The sequence below is a fragment of the Nannospalax galili genome, unplaced genomic scaffold, assembly GCF_000622305.1.
Source record: "Nannospalax galili isolate Female #2095 unplaced genomic scaffold, S.galili_v1.0 scaffold103, whole genome shotgun sequence".
NCBI lineage: Eukaryota > Metazoa > Chordata > Mammalia > Rodentia > Spalacidae > Nannospalax > Nannospalax galili.
Window position 1 is genome coordinate 1,682,697 of NW_008352136.1, and position 17,444 is coordinate 1,700,140.

Sequence of the window (17,444 nt, forward strand, 5' to 3'; positions counted from 1 at the left end):
TGCCTATGGCCCACACCTTGGGGCTGCCCCCCGAGCGGCTCCAGGTACGGGGTGGGGCAGGCGAATGACAAGGTCACCAGGGCTGCTTCCCTCCCCTTTTCTCCCAGAGAAGCATAAAGAGCTCTTTCTTTTCTGCTTATTAATAGCTCTGATTAAATTATCTCTGAAAAACCTACGTGGTATGCACCAATGGGGGCTTGGCTCCCTCCTGGCTGTGGCCTAGATTACAGCAACCAGGGCAGGTGAGGCAACTGGGGGAGGGGTGGGAGGCTGAGGCTGCCTGCTCCCCTGCCAGGATACAGAAGCTCTGCCCTCTCCACCCCTGCTCAGCCTCTGACCCACCTCTGTTCTTGGGGCATGCTCGGCTCTCCTACTGGAATCTACTGGAATGCCGAAGCTTTGCACTGGCTCTCCTTCCCTCCTAGGGTCCCTCTGGCCCTTCCCTTCGGCTATTGTCCCTGCCTATTGCTCACAGGTGGGCATCAGCAGCTGTCAGTGGCCATCAGCTTGTTTCCTGCATCCCTTGCCCTGAGCTGGCACATCTGCTCCAGACATCCTTCCACTGTTACCCCCACATCAATGCTATTAGCGGCCCTGTTGGTGCCCCCATGAAGCCCAAGTTCCATAGGGCCCATGTCTTCATCTGTCACTGCAGATCCCCAGGGTTGGGCACAGGACAGTTGTTAGAATGTGCTGAATACTCTGCTTCAGGGGAGTAGCCATGGCAATAGGATAGCCAGGACTCAGGGTGAGAGTGGAGCTAACTTCGCATGTAATGGAGGGAGGGAGCCACAATTCCAAGCTCTAAGACCTCTGAGCAATGTCTGAGGCCATGAATCTTGCTTCACGGAGAGAAGAAAGGGAAGAACAAAGCCAGGCACCTGTAATCCCCACTTGGGAGGCAGAGGCAGGTTAATCTCTGTGACTACAAGGCCAGACTGGACTACATAATGAAACCCTGTCTCGACTAAAAAAAAAAAAAAAAAAAAAAACGGGCTGGAGAGATGGCTCAGGGGCTAGGAACACTGGTTGTTCTTGCAGAAGACCCAGGTTCGAATTCCAACCCACATGGCAGCTAACAACTGTTCGGAACTCCAGTTCCAGGGGATCTGATGGCCTCTTCTGACCGCTGCAGGCATTGCATGACACGGATGCACTTATCTACATGCAGGCAATACACACATACGCATAAAATAAAAGTAATAAATGAAATATTTTTAGCCAGGTGTGGTTCCACACACCTTTAATCCCAGCATTTGGGAGGCAGAGGCAGGTAGATCTTTGTGAGTTCGAGGCCAGCCTGGTCTACATAGTGAGTTCCAGGACAGCTGGGGCTACAGGGAGACCCTGTCTCAAAAAAGATAAAAAAACAAACAAAAATTTTAAAAGGAAGGAAGGAAGGCAGGCACGCAATGAAGGCATGGTGGTTCGCACTTATAATCTCAGCATTTGAAAGGCTGAGGCAGGAAGTTTGCCTTAAGGCCAGCCTGGACTACATAGCAAAACTCTATGAAAAAAAAAATCTGGGGCACACTCATTCATTAATTGGAAGATTAAAAATGCATCTTTACTGAGTGCCAAGTGTTTGTAGACCTGTGGTAGGGTGCCCTGTAAAGTCTCAGGCCAGTACAGAAATTGAAATATCAGACTGGGCACAACAGTGAAGGCAGCAGCCCTTGCTCCCATGCTAGATGGGAGTCAGGAAGGTTTCTCAGAAGAAGGTAGCCCCCTAGCTGAACTCTGAAGGGGGAGCAAGTGTTGGCTACCTGAAGGGACAGCATGTGCAAAAGCCCGGGAGTAAAAGGGGCAAGAGGAAGAGGGATGCACATTTATTTGCCAAGGTTGGCTTAGGGTCATACAGGAGGTAAGGAATGAGTTAGCCCCTGGTCCTCCTGGAGCCAGTGTTCAGGTACCAGTATGCTGCGCGGTTTGGGGGACTGTAGCAAAAGCATCTTAACATGTCTCCAATCACATCATGCAATTATTGGACACCACCAAGAAGAACAAAGGTCCAGGACTGTGAATGCACCAATGTGAGTTATATGGGGAGAGGGTGGTTTTGAAGCTATGTTTGGGAACATAAGTAGAGGCCCAAGGCTGCCTGGAAGATACCTCTCCACCAACACAGCAGCCTCTGAGCCTGTTCTCCCTGAAACCCCACCGTTAGCATCCCATGGACTCCCCAGCCTTTAGGGGCAGATGACCCTTCAAGATTTCAATCTTGGCTGCCCCAGCTGTGCTTTTTTTTGGAACCACACCAGGTCTTTTGGAAACTACTGATCCACATCCAGGGAGGTTGATGGGAAACTGGGGCCTAGAAGGGAAGAAACGTGCCCTCAAGGTCACACATTGTCAGTTAGTGACTGACACAGAGTGCTAATAAACCAAGGTCAAGGGCCCTGGTGTTTAGGTCCCGGTTCTGTCATTGGGTGACCTTGGGAAAGTTCCAGGGCCTTCCTCCCATACAAGATATGAGTAGTAATTCTATACATGTCTCACAGGTTTGCTGTGACGGTAAAAGGAGGGGGGACTATGTAACATGAACAGCTCAGACCAAATACCCAGCTCATAAGGGGCAGGTCATGGTGACCTACAACTGAGCTTCTCAAACTTTGAGAAGGCTGTAGCTTGATCCACTGTTCACCCTCACCCCTTCCTCCCAGGCTTTGGTTGTCACTTTCTCATGCCCTGTCCCACACTTGAGTTTGGTTTTCCCACCTGTCCTTGCCAGGGTCTACCCAGTGAGTCGCCTGGCAAGTTGCCTGGGCAACCCTTTCTGACGTCAGGGCAGTTCTGGCAGCTGGCCCAGAGAGGAAGCAGCTGGTGGCTGATCATGTTTCCAGGTAAATCCCCACCCCCACTGGCACCCGCATTCTGGGAGCAGGGAGAGGGTGGAGAGGAGGGACAGGCAGCCGCTGAGAAATAGAACAGGTACAAAGGCCTGGAGCTGCTAGGGACTGCATGTATGGTACAGTTTTGAGACCTGAAACAGGGCCAGCTTCTGCCCCAGATAAGGTGGCATGTGGCCTACTTGGGCCTGCCCTGGAGGTCCCTTGTGTGCGCCTCTCCCAAGTTCTGGGTAGGGATGGGTTGGCTTCTGAAAGTAGGCTAAGGCCCGATTATAATCGGCACAAGCCCCTGGGCACGTTCACCAGCCCTCCAGAACGAGGACCACTGCTGACACTTATTGAGCACCTACAGTGTTCTTTCTTGGCAATAATTCATTGTGCTCTCACAACAACCCTATACAGAGGGAATTAAGATGCCCTGTCTTCTCATTTCACAGACAAGAAACAGGCACTGAGCCATGAAGATAAATGGCCAAAGCCAACAGCTAGCAAGGGCAGAGCTAGCTAGAATCCCACCCAGTTTCTGGGAACCCCAGGTGTCAGGGAGATAAAGCCCAAAGTGTGAACTTGGCAGGGGTGTGTTTGGCTGCTGCTTTACATTTCTGTAGGGATCCTGACTTTCTGCCAAGAAAACTAGGTCTCCAACTTGTGTGATGGACATTTAGCAACTGAGGGAACTGCCCCTCCCAGGACTCAATTTCCCTATCTGTAAAAGACAGTGTCGCCTGTGGGCTGTCAGGCAAATAAAAACGGAAGCAGCCACTTAGAAAGGCTCATGTGACATCATGCTTCAGTGTCCCCATCTGTCAAATGGAAGAGCATACTGGGGCCCTCATTGGGTGTGGTGGCACACACTCATAGTTCCTCCAGCACTCTGGAGGCTGAGGCAGGAGGATTGTTTGAACCTAGGAATTTGAGACCAGTGTGAACATATTGGAAAATGTCTTATAAAAAGAGAAAACAATACTGATGCTTGCCTCTCTTGGTCACCATATTCATCTCTGGGGTGTAGCTTACTTACAAAGAGCTCAGTGTGGTTTGGGGTTTGTAGTTTGTATTCCACAGATCTCCAAAAGTCCATCGTTGCCCAAAATACTCCTTGGTACAAAACATTCAGGATGCTTCACATCTCTTAATCTGTTTCTTCTGTAAATTAAGAATGTGACACAGGGCCTACTGTATCAGTTTTCTCATCTATAAAATGTAGGTGACAATGCCTAGCTCACATAAATGTGAGCTTATATGCACTTTGCTATGTTAATGTTAGTTGCTGTATGTGTGTTGCTCTTAAGAATTGAACCCTGGGCTTTGCACACTTGCCTGCTACCATTTAACTACACTACCATCTCTTTCTATTATCTTTAACACATTCCTCATAGGGCCTTTCCCAAAAGTAAAGTGTACTATGCAGATGGTACACTTAGCACAATGCCTTATTCCCATACAGGCGCTCAATAAATGATATTGGCTATTTTCGCGTGGTGGAGCGCGCCTTTAATCCCAGCACTCAGGAGGCAGAAGCAGGTGGATCTCTGAGTTAGAAGCCAACCTGGTCTACATAAGAGTTCCAGGCCAGCCAGGGCTACACAGTGAGACCCTGTCTCAAAAAACAGGAAGGAAGGAAGGGAGGGAGGGAGGGAGGGAGGGAGGGAGGGATGGAGAGAAAGTGGTTTTTTAATCCTAGGTCTTTGACAAAGGGACTACAAGTACCAGCATGCCCTGCGTGTCCAGTCGGGGCCCCTTCGCTCGACTCAAGCGCTCAGCATACTGGGAGTTGCAGTCCTTACAAAACAGGCCCCGCCTGGTCCCAGCTAGGGGAAGAAGGCTGGAGGGCCGCCCTGCCGGCCTTTGAATTTTGCCGCGAAAAGCGCGCGTGGCGGCCTCCGGCCCCGCCCCCCGGAGGACGCGGCGCCGCGTCACCCTGGTAACCGCCTCTCGTCCGCCGCTGATTGGGCTGAGACGCGGGGGGTGGGCGGGGGGCTAGACGCTGCGGCCGCTGCGGGCGCTCGCGCCTGTCAGTCGCGCTGGAGGTGAGCAGCGGCAGGACTCCTGGGCCGGCAGCTTAGTGAGGAGGCTGCGCGCGCGGACAGGGGAGGAGGAAAGCCGGGCCCGCTGCCTGCGGGGCGCCTCGCGCTGCACCCGGCCCGAGGCTAGGCGAGCGCGCCGAGGCTGCGGCCCCGGGAGCCCGGTGCGGAGCCCGGGGCCGTGGGCGCGTGAGAGACCGCCGCGCACCGCCCCTGCTGCAGCCCTGGAGCTCGCACGCCCGGTACACGGTTCTCCAACGCCGAGTCCTCCCTGCGCCAACCGCATCTGCTAGTCCTCCGCTCCAAGGCCCGCGGAGCTGCATCCCAGGCTCCGCCGCTCGCTGCGGCCGCCACTGTCGCTGCTCTCCGGCTTCCCCTCCCCCCACACCCGGGGCTGCGAGCCGGAGGAGGAGGGGCCGGTGCAGGCTCTCCCCTGCTCTTCGCAACCTGCGGGGGCCGGTGCGTGCGGGACGTGGAGCCGGGGCCGCTGCAGGTGCGTGCAATCCTTGGAGGACGACCCTTTCATCCCGGAGCACACCCCGGAGCTGCAAGCTGAGGGTGGGCGGGCGAGCGAGCGAGAGGAAGCAACAAAGACAGGCTGCAGCTGGGGCTGGAGAGGGGCCGCGGCCGCCGGGCTCCCAGCGCGGACCGAGAGGGCGCCCTGGGAGAGGCGCGGGCAGAGCTGCAGCGGTGAGCGGGGCCCCGAGGGGAGGCGCAGCGCCTCCCGCCGGACGCGTGGAGCACAGGCTCCGGCGAGGATGCGTCGCCTGAGCGCCCGAGCGGCCCGGGTCCCGGGTGGACGCGACCGGTGGTGAGCGGAGAAGCACCCCCCCACCCCGACTTCGGACCACGCCTCTGGGCACCAGGATCACCGTCACCTATAGCTCACCTTCCCACCCGGAGAGGGCATCGGCCCCCGAGTGGGGCTTCCACTGCTACACTCTGCCGTCCTTGCTTGGTTGTAACCGCCGACTGGAGCGTTGTGGCCTCTGAGACCTGGTGCCCTTCCACCGCCAGGCTGATCCGGTGAGTGGCGGGGGTGGGGGTCGGGGGTAGGGTTCTGGGCTCTAACTGGGGGCACTCCCTGGCATTCGGGCAGCCTGGACTGGCCTAAAGGGGCCCTAGGTTGTTGGGCACCCTGAAGCAGCATGCTCCTTGTCCACCCCTGTCCCGCCCACATAACTTATTTGGAGTGGCCAGTGACTGCAGTGGCAGTGAGGACCCCTGGTGGGTGGGTATTCTGCTGGGCTTTGGCAGATGCCAGAAAGGAAAGGTCACTCCACCCATGAAGCAGACAAAGGTAATGGCTCTGCCCTCTGAAAATTCCCAGGGAACTCTTGCAGTCCTGGAGAGACATTGAGGAGTCCTCAGGATGGACCAGCATTTAGTGTTCTCACAGCAACCTTTGAGATCTTAAAGGGTCATGGCTCAGAGGATATATGGGGTCCCGCAACCCATGCCTGAGGATCATGCCCTCTGGGGCTTAATCGTAGCAGGACTTTTCCATTCAGCACTTATCCCCCAAATAACTCACAGGGACAGCATGTTCCCTGTACGACTGCATGTGACATCACGGTCCAACTTGTGATGTAATCAGGGTTGCTGTGACAATGCAGTTGGCCTTGACCCAGGGCCAGAATGGGCAGGCCTCGATGTCATTGGATAGCGACAGGGTAAGACCAACTGCCCCCATCCTCCCACTGCAATCTTATGACTTAAATCCCTGGGCATCACCAGCGGTGGGGGAGGGAGGCAGTGCCAGCTGCCCCTGCTGATGCCCCTCCTCCCAAGGACAGGTGTTCAGAACTTTGCCCATGTCTCCTGGCAGAGTTCAGAACTCCCAGACAGAGCAACTTAATGCTTTTTAAGCAGGATGCTAAAAGGGAGGCTTCTCTGAACCCCACTATATACCCAGCCAGCAGGCTGAAGTTCCCAGGATCCCCAGAGAAATGCAGGCTTCAGCCTTCAAACAGGCTACTCTCTCCTGAAAATGTGAATGCTCTGCCTGCCAGCCAGAGAAGGTGATCGAGGAACTGCCTATGCCATTCTCCTTACCGTGTTTAAGATGATTTTGACAGGCAGTGTGATTGATGCTTATTAGGAGGATGTGGGGCAAGTCGGAACTAAGGTCTGCACATGGAATCCCAGCCAGGGGCCAACCAGGATGGGTGGAGAGGACAAGAGCCCTCCTTTTCCCCACCAAACTCCAGCATTGACCCTGTCCAGCTCAGAGCCCAGAGAAAACCCCTAAGCCACATCTTGCTTCTGTGTGCATGTGCATCCCAGCAATTACTGCCAGCATCAGATGTGGGTGAAACAGCAAAGATCACATTTCTAGGAAAAAGGTTCTAGAATGGTTGCCATTGCCCCGGCAGTGAGAGACCGGATGAGGGCACAAAAGGAGTGAGGGGCATTCTGAGAAGCCTGGCCTAGTTCTGCACAGTGAACATTTTTCTCGTCCTCCTACCAGACTCAGATGAACAGGTCAATAGAGTATCAGAGAGGCTGCTTTGGGGGTTTGACAGGGAATGGTATTTCTGGCTGAAAGGGTATCCTTAAAGGGTATCTTTAAACACAAGCTTCTGAAGACAGCCTTGCAACAGCAGATTGGGGGAGAATAGGGAGCTGTGGGCACAGGGCTGTTTGCATGGCCTCGTGTCGCTTCCCAGTTTAGAAACAAACTCCAACTTGGAGTGTGCGCCAGAGCTCCATGCACACAGGTGGTTGGAGGCCCTCTGTGGAGTATTTACACTTCCTCAGCCAAAGCAGAGGGAAAGGCTGTCAAAGTTGGGCAGCTCCCTCTGTTCCCTTCCCTCAGCTTGGCAGTGAGCACCAGACGATGAGCAGGGGGAGTGCCAGTTTACCCAGCATCTGCCTGAGCGCCTGGCACTTTGTATCATCTCACATGCTTATTGGAGTGACTCACGTTGTGACCCATTCTGCAGATGAGGAAGGTGAGGCTCAAGCCAAGGAAGTGAGCAGTTCCCTGGGTGCTCAGCCAAGTAGCTGCAGAGGGCTGGCCTCCATGGCCCTGGCTTCCAAGTCCCCAGGGCCTTCCTGACTCCATCCATGGGGAGAGTGGAGGCACTGCCTTGTCCCTGGGTAGAGGGAAGGCACCCCTGTCTTTGGAGAGGGGTCTCTGCACAAGACGGCCTTTGGAGGGATGCTTCATCTACACCTCCCCCCAAACCCAGAATTGAACCTATTTCTCCATTACCTCCAGGACACGGTTGAGCAGAGTGGCAACTTCTACCAGACCCTGAGCTCAGCTTGCTCCCTCACCTGCTGGACCCCTTGCTCTAGCACCTGGGGAAGGAATGCATAGCATGAAACCCACCTGCCAGAAACAGGAGAGCCAGCCTCTGCGCCTTGTCATCTGCCTGCCTGGCCCCCTTTGCTTACTTGGAGGGCCTCAAGGCCACCCTCAGCTGCACCGGGCTCCCAGCCTTCTGGCAGGCACTCAGCTGGTGGAAGGCAGGGATGTAGATGGCACTTTAGTAGATGGAGCCCCTGACCTAGCATCAGGTGGGGGCGTGCCCGTGGGAGGGTGTCATATGAATCCCAGAAGGGACAAATAGAAGAGCAATCAGGAGGTTTCTTCTGGTGGGCCACAGCTATCCAAGGACTGAATGGGGCCGGGTGGCCCTCAGGTGGCTGTGTTCTAGAATCTCGGGTGATAGCACCCCTGCAACCTTCTCAGGAATCCGCTCACTTGTCTGATGCCATGTAAGCTCATCCGTGTCCTAACTGTTGGAGCCTTGCAGTGCTCTGAACTACAGGTAGGCCCTGCGGTATTGCCTGACCCCCTTGATGAGAACTTTGAGACTCCCCAGGTGGCATTTGCACATGCCAGAAGCAAATTTTGGAATGGGTTGGTCTTGGTCTGACTGGCTGTGTGACCCTGGATGTATAGCTGTGCCTGGCTGAGCCATGGTTTCCCCATCTTCCAGAGGGGGAGCCTCAAGTGGCACACACTGCCCAGGGGTGTGGTGCAGGCTGTCACATACAGTGAGTGCTCCATAAATGCAGTTTTACACCTGCTGTTAACATCATGCCCAGCCTTCCCAGTCTCTCGGAGCCAAAAGCAAAAGACTCGGTTCCAGGGCAGGGGTCTCTACCATTCCAGTTCCCCTGCAAGGGCGCCCCCACCTGCTGGGCACACGTGGCTCCCGTCAGAGTGCCAGGGGCCTCTGGAGCCTTGCCCGGTTCTCTCCCCAACCTCCCTCCTGCCCCTCTGCTTTGCCAACCCTCCCTAGCCGGGAGGAAGCAGGCTAGCTGCTCGTATTCATGAACCGTAATTCAATCAGGCAGCGATTCCTCCAGGCTGGGCGGGGGTGAGAACGAGGAGGCGCGCACAAAAGGGCCGCTTTATTACCTCCTGCGGGCCGGGGAATTGCTGCTCTCCCCCAGTAGCGGCCGGAGCCGCCTTATTGTGTTAACCCATTTGCGTGTCAAGAGCTATTGTGCGCTTTCTCCGCCTGTGCGGTGCGGCCGAGGGAGGAGGGCTGCGCTGCCCGCCGGTCACCTCCGCGGGCGCCGCCCGCCGCCCTGATTGGTTGCTAAGCGATTTGCATCCAAGGTAATCACTTTTATCTCAGAAGGATGTCGACTATAATTATAAGCTACTGACATCTTTTGAAATCTGCCTAATGACTATTTTAGTCTGCCCGGGTTGGGGGTGGAGAGGGGGATTCTGCGAAGGGATGGAGGCTGGTGGGGGGAGTACATTCCTTCCACCTGGACCACTGATTGCTTAGCGGAGAAACAGCTGAATGCCTACTGAGCGCCTCAAACAAAAGGCAAGCCAGTGACTGGTGAGGAGCTTACATTCCCGTGGGCAGAGTTAGTGCCATTTCATTGACAGGGAAATAGAGGCCCCTGAAGGAACCACCTGCTCAGAGCCACATGGCCAATAGATGCCTGGTATCTGGGCATAGTGCCGTTTTATGCCTGTGATTAGCATAATGTCCACCTCTCCCTGTCTCTTGGTGCAAAAAAAAAAAAAGACTCAGTTCCAGGGCAGGGCCATTACTCTTACAGCACCCTTACAAGGGGGCTCCTACATGGTGAGCCCCTCTCAGACCCCCTTACCCATTTTACTGGTGGGCACAGGGAGGGTATGTCCATGCCCAAGGCCACACAGCCAGGAGATGGAGGACTGTGGGTAGCTGAGGTGGGGAGGGGGGTAGTGAAGAGAAGCTGGGTGGGTTAAGGATCTCTTGGCTCGCCTCTCTTGCTAGCTCCTTTGAATAGACTCAGCCTTGATGAGGGCACCCTGGTGTGACCACTGCCCATGGGACAGTAAAGCTCCAAGAAGGAGAGGCCTTTATAGAGTAAGGTGAGTCTGTAGGGCCCTGAATTGAGTGGGAGCAGGGCTGGAGGGGAAAGCCTGAGGAGGAAAGGTAAAGGAGGGATAAACTAGTGAGGTGTTGGAGAGACTCCTTGAGGTCCAAGCTAAGGATCCCACGTGGTTCAGGGAAGGGGAGGGGCTACATCATGTCCTGGGAGCTAAAGAGGTCAGCAAGAGACTTGAGTCCTTAGCCCTGCCTGGGATGGAACTCTAGCTCCTACGTGGTCACTGGACATGTATGTTCCCAAACAGGCTGCTTGACCCCTCTTGGCCTCAGTTTCCTTACTAGTATAAGAGCAATAACAGTTTGCCTATGGGCTTGTGGGTGGGAAAGGTGTGTGTACAGGACACTCTTGGGAGCTGTCGAGATGGGTGAGCTAGGCTCAAGCCCTGACCAGTCACCTCATCCCCATAGCAAGCCACTGTCCAGCCCTAGCAGCTGTTTGGGGCCCCAGGGAACTCCTGTTGTGTAGAGGGCCCAAGGGACAAAGGCTTGGGAGGTCATGGGGTGAGGCCAGAGGAACTGGCTATGAACAGGCTCCCAGGAACAGAGACTCAATGACACAGAATTTAATGACCAGCGCCTGTGGGGAAAGGAGTCTCCTTTGGACGAGGGAGTCCAGCCACCAGCTCTCTGCTTCAGGATTTGCTTCTGGGACAGGTGGCTGCCTAGCAGAGCCCAGGTTGGACTTGGCACCAGCAGAGGCAGAGGTGGCAAGCTTCTCTAAGCCATATACCCTCAGCATCTGTGTAGCCTCCTAATCTGTGAGGTGGGCCCAGAGTCTACCTGAGAGGGAGACTGTGAGGCTGGCCAAAATGGGAGCAAGTGGACAGTGAACAGGAAAGACTATTTTTGCTCAACCAGAGGGATTCTCTCCTCTGTCCCAGGCTCCCTGCCAGGTGCTGGGGATGCAAAGGTGAACAGATCCTAGTGGTCTCAGAAGGTTGCAAATACCAAGGGAGAGGCCTCAGACCTCAGATTGGGTTGCCTGCTATAATAGAGGGGTTCATGATCTGTGGCCACTGTGCCAGGAAGCTGGAGGATGAGATGGCCATGGTCCCTGCCCCGCAGGGGAACTTGGCTTTCTCAAAGCATGCTGGGAAATCACAGGTAGAAAGGTACAGCTGGAGTAGCTCAGGAGGGCTTCCTGGAGGGGGAAGGCCTAATGATTACTGGCTTTCTGCCCTTCCTTTTTAAATACCTCTGCCTGTCATGAGACTTACCTTTGACATCTGTGTGCTAGACCGAGCTTCCTGCCTTGGCCTTTTGTGCTCTCGTTTAATCCTTCTATTATTCTGCCAAAGGTGTTTCTTTTGTTTTTTGCCCCCCCCCCCATTGTGTGAGTGGTGCTCAGCAAGGTGAAAGGAAAGCCTAAAGCATAGGGCTTCCAGAGAAAGAGAAGATGGGGCTGTCACGGGCAGATATGCCTGAGTGGAGCTCAGGGAACCCTACCACAGGACAGCTGACTCTTCATGTTCTGAACAACCTGTGAAAATTGCCTTGATTTCAACCCAGGCACAACTACATCCCTCATAAAATGTCAAGGATGGTAAATCCTGTGGCAGGCCTAGCTTTCCTTAATGCTGTGGTGCCCTTGGCAGACATTGCCAATCAATCGCTGCCCTATTCCCCTACTGTGTTTTTTCCTGACCTTGGGTTCTTTCCAGAGCTCTGGGCAGGCAGCGACAATCAGTCAGCAGAGCTTATGAGCTGAAACAGGTTGGCTGCCTGGCCTTAATGAGCTCAGGGTCCCTCTGCTGTCTCCATGTGGTACAGAGGACCAGGGAGCCAAGGCCAGGGATTTGGGGGACCTTCTCTGAGCATAAGGGTTGTTCTGCTGTGAGAACTGTTTCAACGAGGGATAGATACATTCTTCCAACTCCTATCCCCTGTGCACATTGCAGCCCTGGAATTTGTTTATAGTTATTGGTTATGGGTAATGGAACTCTTCCTGAGAACTAGTCCTTCCTAGACACCCTCTCATTCATCACCCTATGGGGTACCTCCATACCTCTCCTTACCTCTAGGAAGAACTCAGTCCATTTCAAAGATGCAGAAACTGAGGTTCAGCACAATTAGGCAACAGAGTTTCACATACTTCAAACCTGGGACTCCAAGGCCATAGCCTGGGGATGTCAGGCAGATGGGACAGCCTCTTGGACAAGGTAACATTTCTTCGGCAGCCTTAAAGGTTGGTGGACTTCTGACAGGCAGCACTGGGAAAAGCAGTGTTGGTGGAGGGAACAGTATGACAGCTGGAAGGACCTGCCAATAAATGGCAGGGTGTGGCAGAGATGTGGAGAGGGAACTGGAGGGAGCCAAGACTGTCCTTGGCATTTGGTGATAGCAACTCTCTGAGCTCTCTGACATCCCATCTAAGTATCCAGCATCTCTACCAACCCAGGGTGCAGTGTTTGGGGTACCTGCCACTGGTCTACTGGAAGCTTTAGCCAGGACAGTGCCTGGTACACAGTAGGTAGGCATCCAAGAACTGTTGAATGGAGGAATGAATGCATACATGCTTGCTGAATTGAAATGCTCCTGAGCTCCGTGGGGGTCCAGCTGCTAGGAGGAGAGAGCCCATAGTCCCTCTCCAGGAAAAGTTAGAACACCCAGGCCTGAAGGGGAGCAGCAGAGGAGGAGACCTTGAAGCTACCTTAGGCAAAGACCTTCCAACCCTCCACAGTCTTGCTTCCTGTGCCCAGGACCCCTTCTAGACCTTCCCTGGGCTGTCTGCACCTTAGCAGTCTCGCCTGGTGGGCAGTGTGGGCCCAGCGCTTGGGGGAATGAAAGATGAAGGTTCGTGACCATTTTTTAACTCAATAAAGGGATAGACAAGCTGCAGGCTGCAGGCCGGAGATATAATTAGTTCACAGCAGTGGTGCTTTCTTGATTTAGCTTCTGAGAGAACAAGACAAGGATGTTATACCCAATTAGCAATAACATCCCGTCGGAGCCTCAATAGGTGAGATAACAAGCTATTTTTATGACTTTTCTCTCCCAGCTTGGAGGGGGTAGGGAAGGGTCCATTAGGACCTTATTTCTTTTCATCAGGGGGCAATTATTAGTGATCTCTGGATGTCCCAAAGCCAAATGAGGCATTTTTTAACCCAAATGAGCATCCCAGGGCAACAGCTGGCGTGGCAGGCTGGCAGTTCGATCCCAGGGGTAGCAGGAGGCATACAGGTCCTTCATTCCCACTGTAGAAGCCTATGGAAAGTCACTGACATAGACAGAGCCCATTAGTTTGGAAGGGCAAGCTCAAATTCTTGAGAGAGTCTCAGTACCTGCTTTCCTTGTGTGACGGCTCAGCTAAGTCCTCTGGAGACAAGAGGAAGTTGGTTCTGGCCTTTGGCAGCTCTTCCTGGCACCATTTTCCATCCTTTCTGCCAACTGGACCAGAATCTCTGGCTCCTTGGCCCTGAACTTGAAATTGCACTGTGGCTAATGGACACCCCCCACCATGGCACATACCACGCAACCACCCTCCAGTGTGTCCCAGGCTCCAGGTCTAGTGTCTGGTGCATGATTAGCTCCATCTCACTGTCCCTGTAGTCCAAGCACCCAGTGCTGGCCAGGACCCCGCTGCCAGGGAGGCTGCCAGGCCCCACCCAGATGCTTGGCTCTACTCTACGTTCTGGTAAAGTCCAGGGGGTGCCCAGAGGAGAAGCTGATGTGGCTACTGTCACTCCCTCTCCATCCATCCATCAGGTCCCATGCCCTGAACAGGTTCCTGGGCTTCTGCCTATCCTGTAGAATTTTGCCCTGCCTCATCCCACAGAACCAGTCTGTCAATGTGGAGCCCCACACTTGTGGTTCAGGCAACTGACAAATCCAGCCATGCAAAGTGGGAGTTTAATTGCAAACAGTTTTTATGGATCATGGGTCCATCTGTGCCACCATATGCAAAAGGGGGAAAAAAATCCCCCTATTTTCTTTTTTTTTTTTCCTCTCTCACCACTACAATCCTAAACTAACTCAAAAAATTTTGCCAGGGTGTTTTGATTGGAACCAGCATAGAACTGGCGCTCATCCTAGGAGCTTCCTGCACCGTGAGCTGGCAAGATTGAAAGGTTCTAGTACTGTGGGCTGCCTTTCTCATACACCTGGTGAAGGCCTTCTGCATGCCTCTGACCAGACTTGGCATTCAGCCAAGAGTAAGTGACCATTGGGTATGTGGGAAATGGAACTCCAGGAGGATGGGGCTGCCTGAGCCTCACTGACTCCCTTGTCCCCATGGTGCCCCTTGCCCTGGTGCCCTGCCTGGTTCTGTAAGTGAAACCTCACCAAGACAGAAAGGCAATCCATGGAGATCAGTCCCCAGCTGGAGCTTCCCCTCAGGACCTGAGGGGCTAGTCTTGGCAGCTTCTGAGAGGATTCACCTCTGAGGCCACCTGCCTGGGTTTGATTCCCCAACTGACTTTAGTCTGTTTCTCTCCATGCCTCAGTTTCCCGGTCTGTAAATTGGAGATAAGGATGATGGAGCACCGCATAAAATGTGTTTGTAACTGTTTGTCATCTCCTGTCATGAGGCTGTGAGCCCTGTCAGGGAGGCCCTTAGGAGGCTCTGTGCATTGTTCAAGTAATCCTAATCAGGATACTTGATGCCTTTGGGAATGTGTGAATATGTGAGCAGGTGAGTGCATGAGCCAGGGACCAAGCACAAGTGAGCGAGTGCATGAGCACGTGAGTGAATGCAGGAGTGAATGAGTGCATGAACCAGTGAATGAGTGCTTAAGAAAGCCAGTGAGTGCACGAGAGAGTGGATTAGTGAGTCAGCCCATGAGTCAGGCATGTGCAGCACTCTCCAGAGAGAGAGCAACATAGAGCTTTGGTTTGTCAGGAATTCAGAGTTCCCCCATGACCTCCTTTTTCCCCTAGAGTCTAGAAATCACCCTCTGAGTTCAGTTCTCTAGGTGAAGAAAATAGATTCAGATGAAGTGATTCCTCAAGGTCATTCATTCATTCAGAGACCAGAGCTGTGGCTAGAATCCTGGTCTGAATGCATCCCCTCAACTCCCTTTGACAGGTGAGGAGAATCAGGCCCAGAGTAGGAAGAGACTTAGTCAAAGTCTCACTGTAAGAAACCAGCAGTCAGTACGTGTGGGGTCCTTCCTGTCCCATGAGGAACTGAAGCCCCTCAGCCTCAGAGCCAGACCAGTGTCCTTTCTCTGCCCACCGTCCTCCCTCTCTGCCCTGGGCCTGTAACTGCTTGTTTCTCTGTCAGCTTTTTAAACTGGCAGCACTCTAGGTGCCAGCAGCCAGGTCCAGATTGGGGTTCCCTCCTGTGCCCCAAAGCCTGGCACCTGGCACCTGGCACAGCCCTCTTATGGCAGGTAGCCAGGAAAATGGGGCTGGAGAGGGCTCCATCCTCTGAGACCTGGGCCAGCCAGGCCAGGCACCAGGCAGCCTACCCCCGCCCTGTGGTGATCACCAGCTCCATTGTAATCATTAAAACTATTAGAAGGAAACGTTCGCTTGAAGCAAATGTCAGGCGCCGAGTTGTGCTTTGTAAACGCTCACAATTAATGCCAATCAGGCCCGGAAAAAAGCCGGCCCGGAATCCTGTCTGTTTCATCTCATTTGTCAGCTGGTGCCGCTCCGTGTCGCACATTTTCATACAATTGCTATAAACATAAAAGGGAAACTCCACAGTGTTCCCAGGCGCCCGGATGGTGCACGCCGTCTTAATTACTTGGTACTTCGCTGTTCACTTGGCCGCTCATAGCCCAGGCGGGTAGGAAAGAAACAGGGACTTTGTGTGGCAGGACCAGGGCTCCAGTGGGTCAGCCAGGGAGATGGGTCAGAGGAGAGACTCAGGTCTGTAGCCCTGCCCACTGCAGTCTGCAGATTCTCTGGGGCCTTGGTCTTCAGAGCTGAGAATATCTGGAAAGTAAGAAAAAGCTGCTGAAAGTTGTTTGCTTATTCTTCAGAGTCATGAGGCTTCAAATCCACCAGGCTGGACATGCTAGGTCCAGCTCCTGGAATGGCTGCCTGCCTTCTATATGCCAAGCCCTGGGCCACCTACCTTCAGGGCTTTAGTTCTCCCCCTGGGACTTGGTGGAACAGCTCCTTGTTCAAGCTTGCCGGGCCTCGGGTCATCATGAGGTGGTTTGCTCTCGACCCTTTAAGGGAGAGTAGTACACTTACCCACCAGGAGAGGGGAGCCCAGGGTCCTACAGCCAGGATTTGAACCATATTGCTGGACCCCAGGGTCTGTGACCATTGTGCCATCCTGTTACTCCCTCCTAGGGCAGCTGTAATGTTGGAAGGAGATGAGATAGTTCTGAGTCCCTGCTGTCATCCCACTGCTTGGAGTCAGGACCTCAGAGCCTGACCTGAGGGTCAGTGCCAACATAAGCAAACATTACTGGATGAGAGGGTGACCTATAAGGGTGTGTCACCACCTTATCCAGGAAGCTGAGCTTCCTGGGTGGGACTGAAAAGGAGATGCACATGGTTGCTCAGGCCTGAGAGGCTCCTGCCCATCATTCATCCCCCAAATGGAAGAGCAGGTTCCCTTCAGTTCCCTGAAGCTTCTGATAGCCTAGGAGGTTGGGCATATTACCATCCATAGCCCCTACTGTACAGAGGAGGAAACTGAGGTCCAGTTCTACCTCAGGTAACATGGCTAGGAGGTATAGAAGCTGGAGCCAGAAGTCTAGAGTCCTTCTGATCCCCTCCCCATCACACCTGCATAGGAGACCTCACCATGCACACTGTTCCAGGACCCTTCTGAGCCCTCATGCTCTCTGTGGGCAGGGTCTTCTACGGCCAGGCTGGCTCAGAGGGACACACTGGCCTTTGTGTCTGCTCAGCCGGCCGGGCAGCCAACAGAGCAGGGAGAGGGTGGTGTAGCCCAGCCTGGCCAGGGACAAATGATCAGAGAGGAATAGAGGCCCCTTTGTGTGGCTCTTGGTGGGGGAGGGGTGCTGCCAGCTGCCACCCCATGTGACCAGGAGGCCTGAGCCCTCCTCAGAGGGTTGCCCACCACTCCCAGGGGACCAGCTGGAACCCTGTCCTCCCACCACCTCCTCCCCCTCTTGTGTGTCTTCCTCTTATTTCCAGGGGACCTCTGACTGCTGGAGCCTCTGCAGACACTTACCTGGTTTGCTGCAGGCCTACTGTGTGCCACCATGGGGCCAACCCTGCTAAAATGCAGTAGTCACAACGTTAACAGATTAAGACATTGAGGTCTTCATGTCTAGTGTGGCACAGCA

The 17,444-nt window shown here is 54.1% G+C and overlaps 1 protein-coding gene across 1 annotated transcript in view; it reads left to right on the forward strand.

Moving 5' to 3' along the window:
* The first annotated feature begins 5,740 nt into the window (after positions 1-5,740).
* Positions 5,741-17,444, forward strand: part of Fam222a (family with sequence similarity 222 member A) — a 44,756-nt gene continuing 33,052 nt past the window's right edge. Inside the window, exon 1 of the mRNA XM_008848978.2 lies at positions 5,741-5,899. The gene's annotated coding sequence lies outside the window, so the exon portion shown is untranslated. The remainder of the gene's footprint in view (positions 5,900-17,444) is intronic.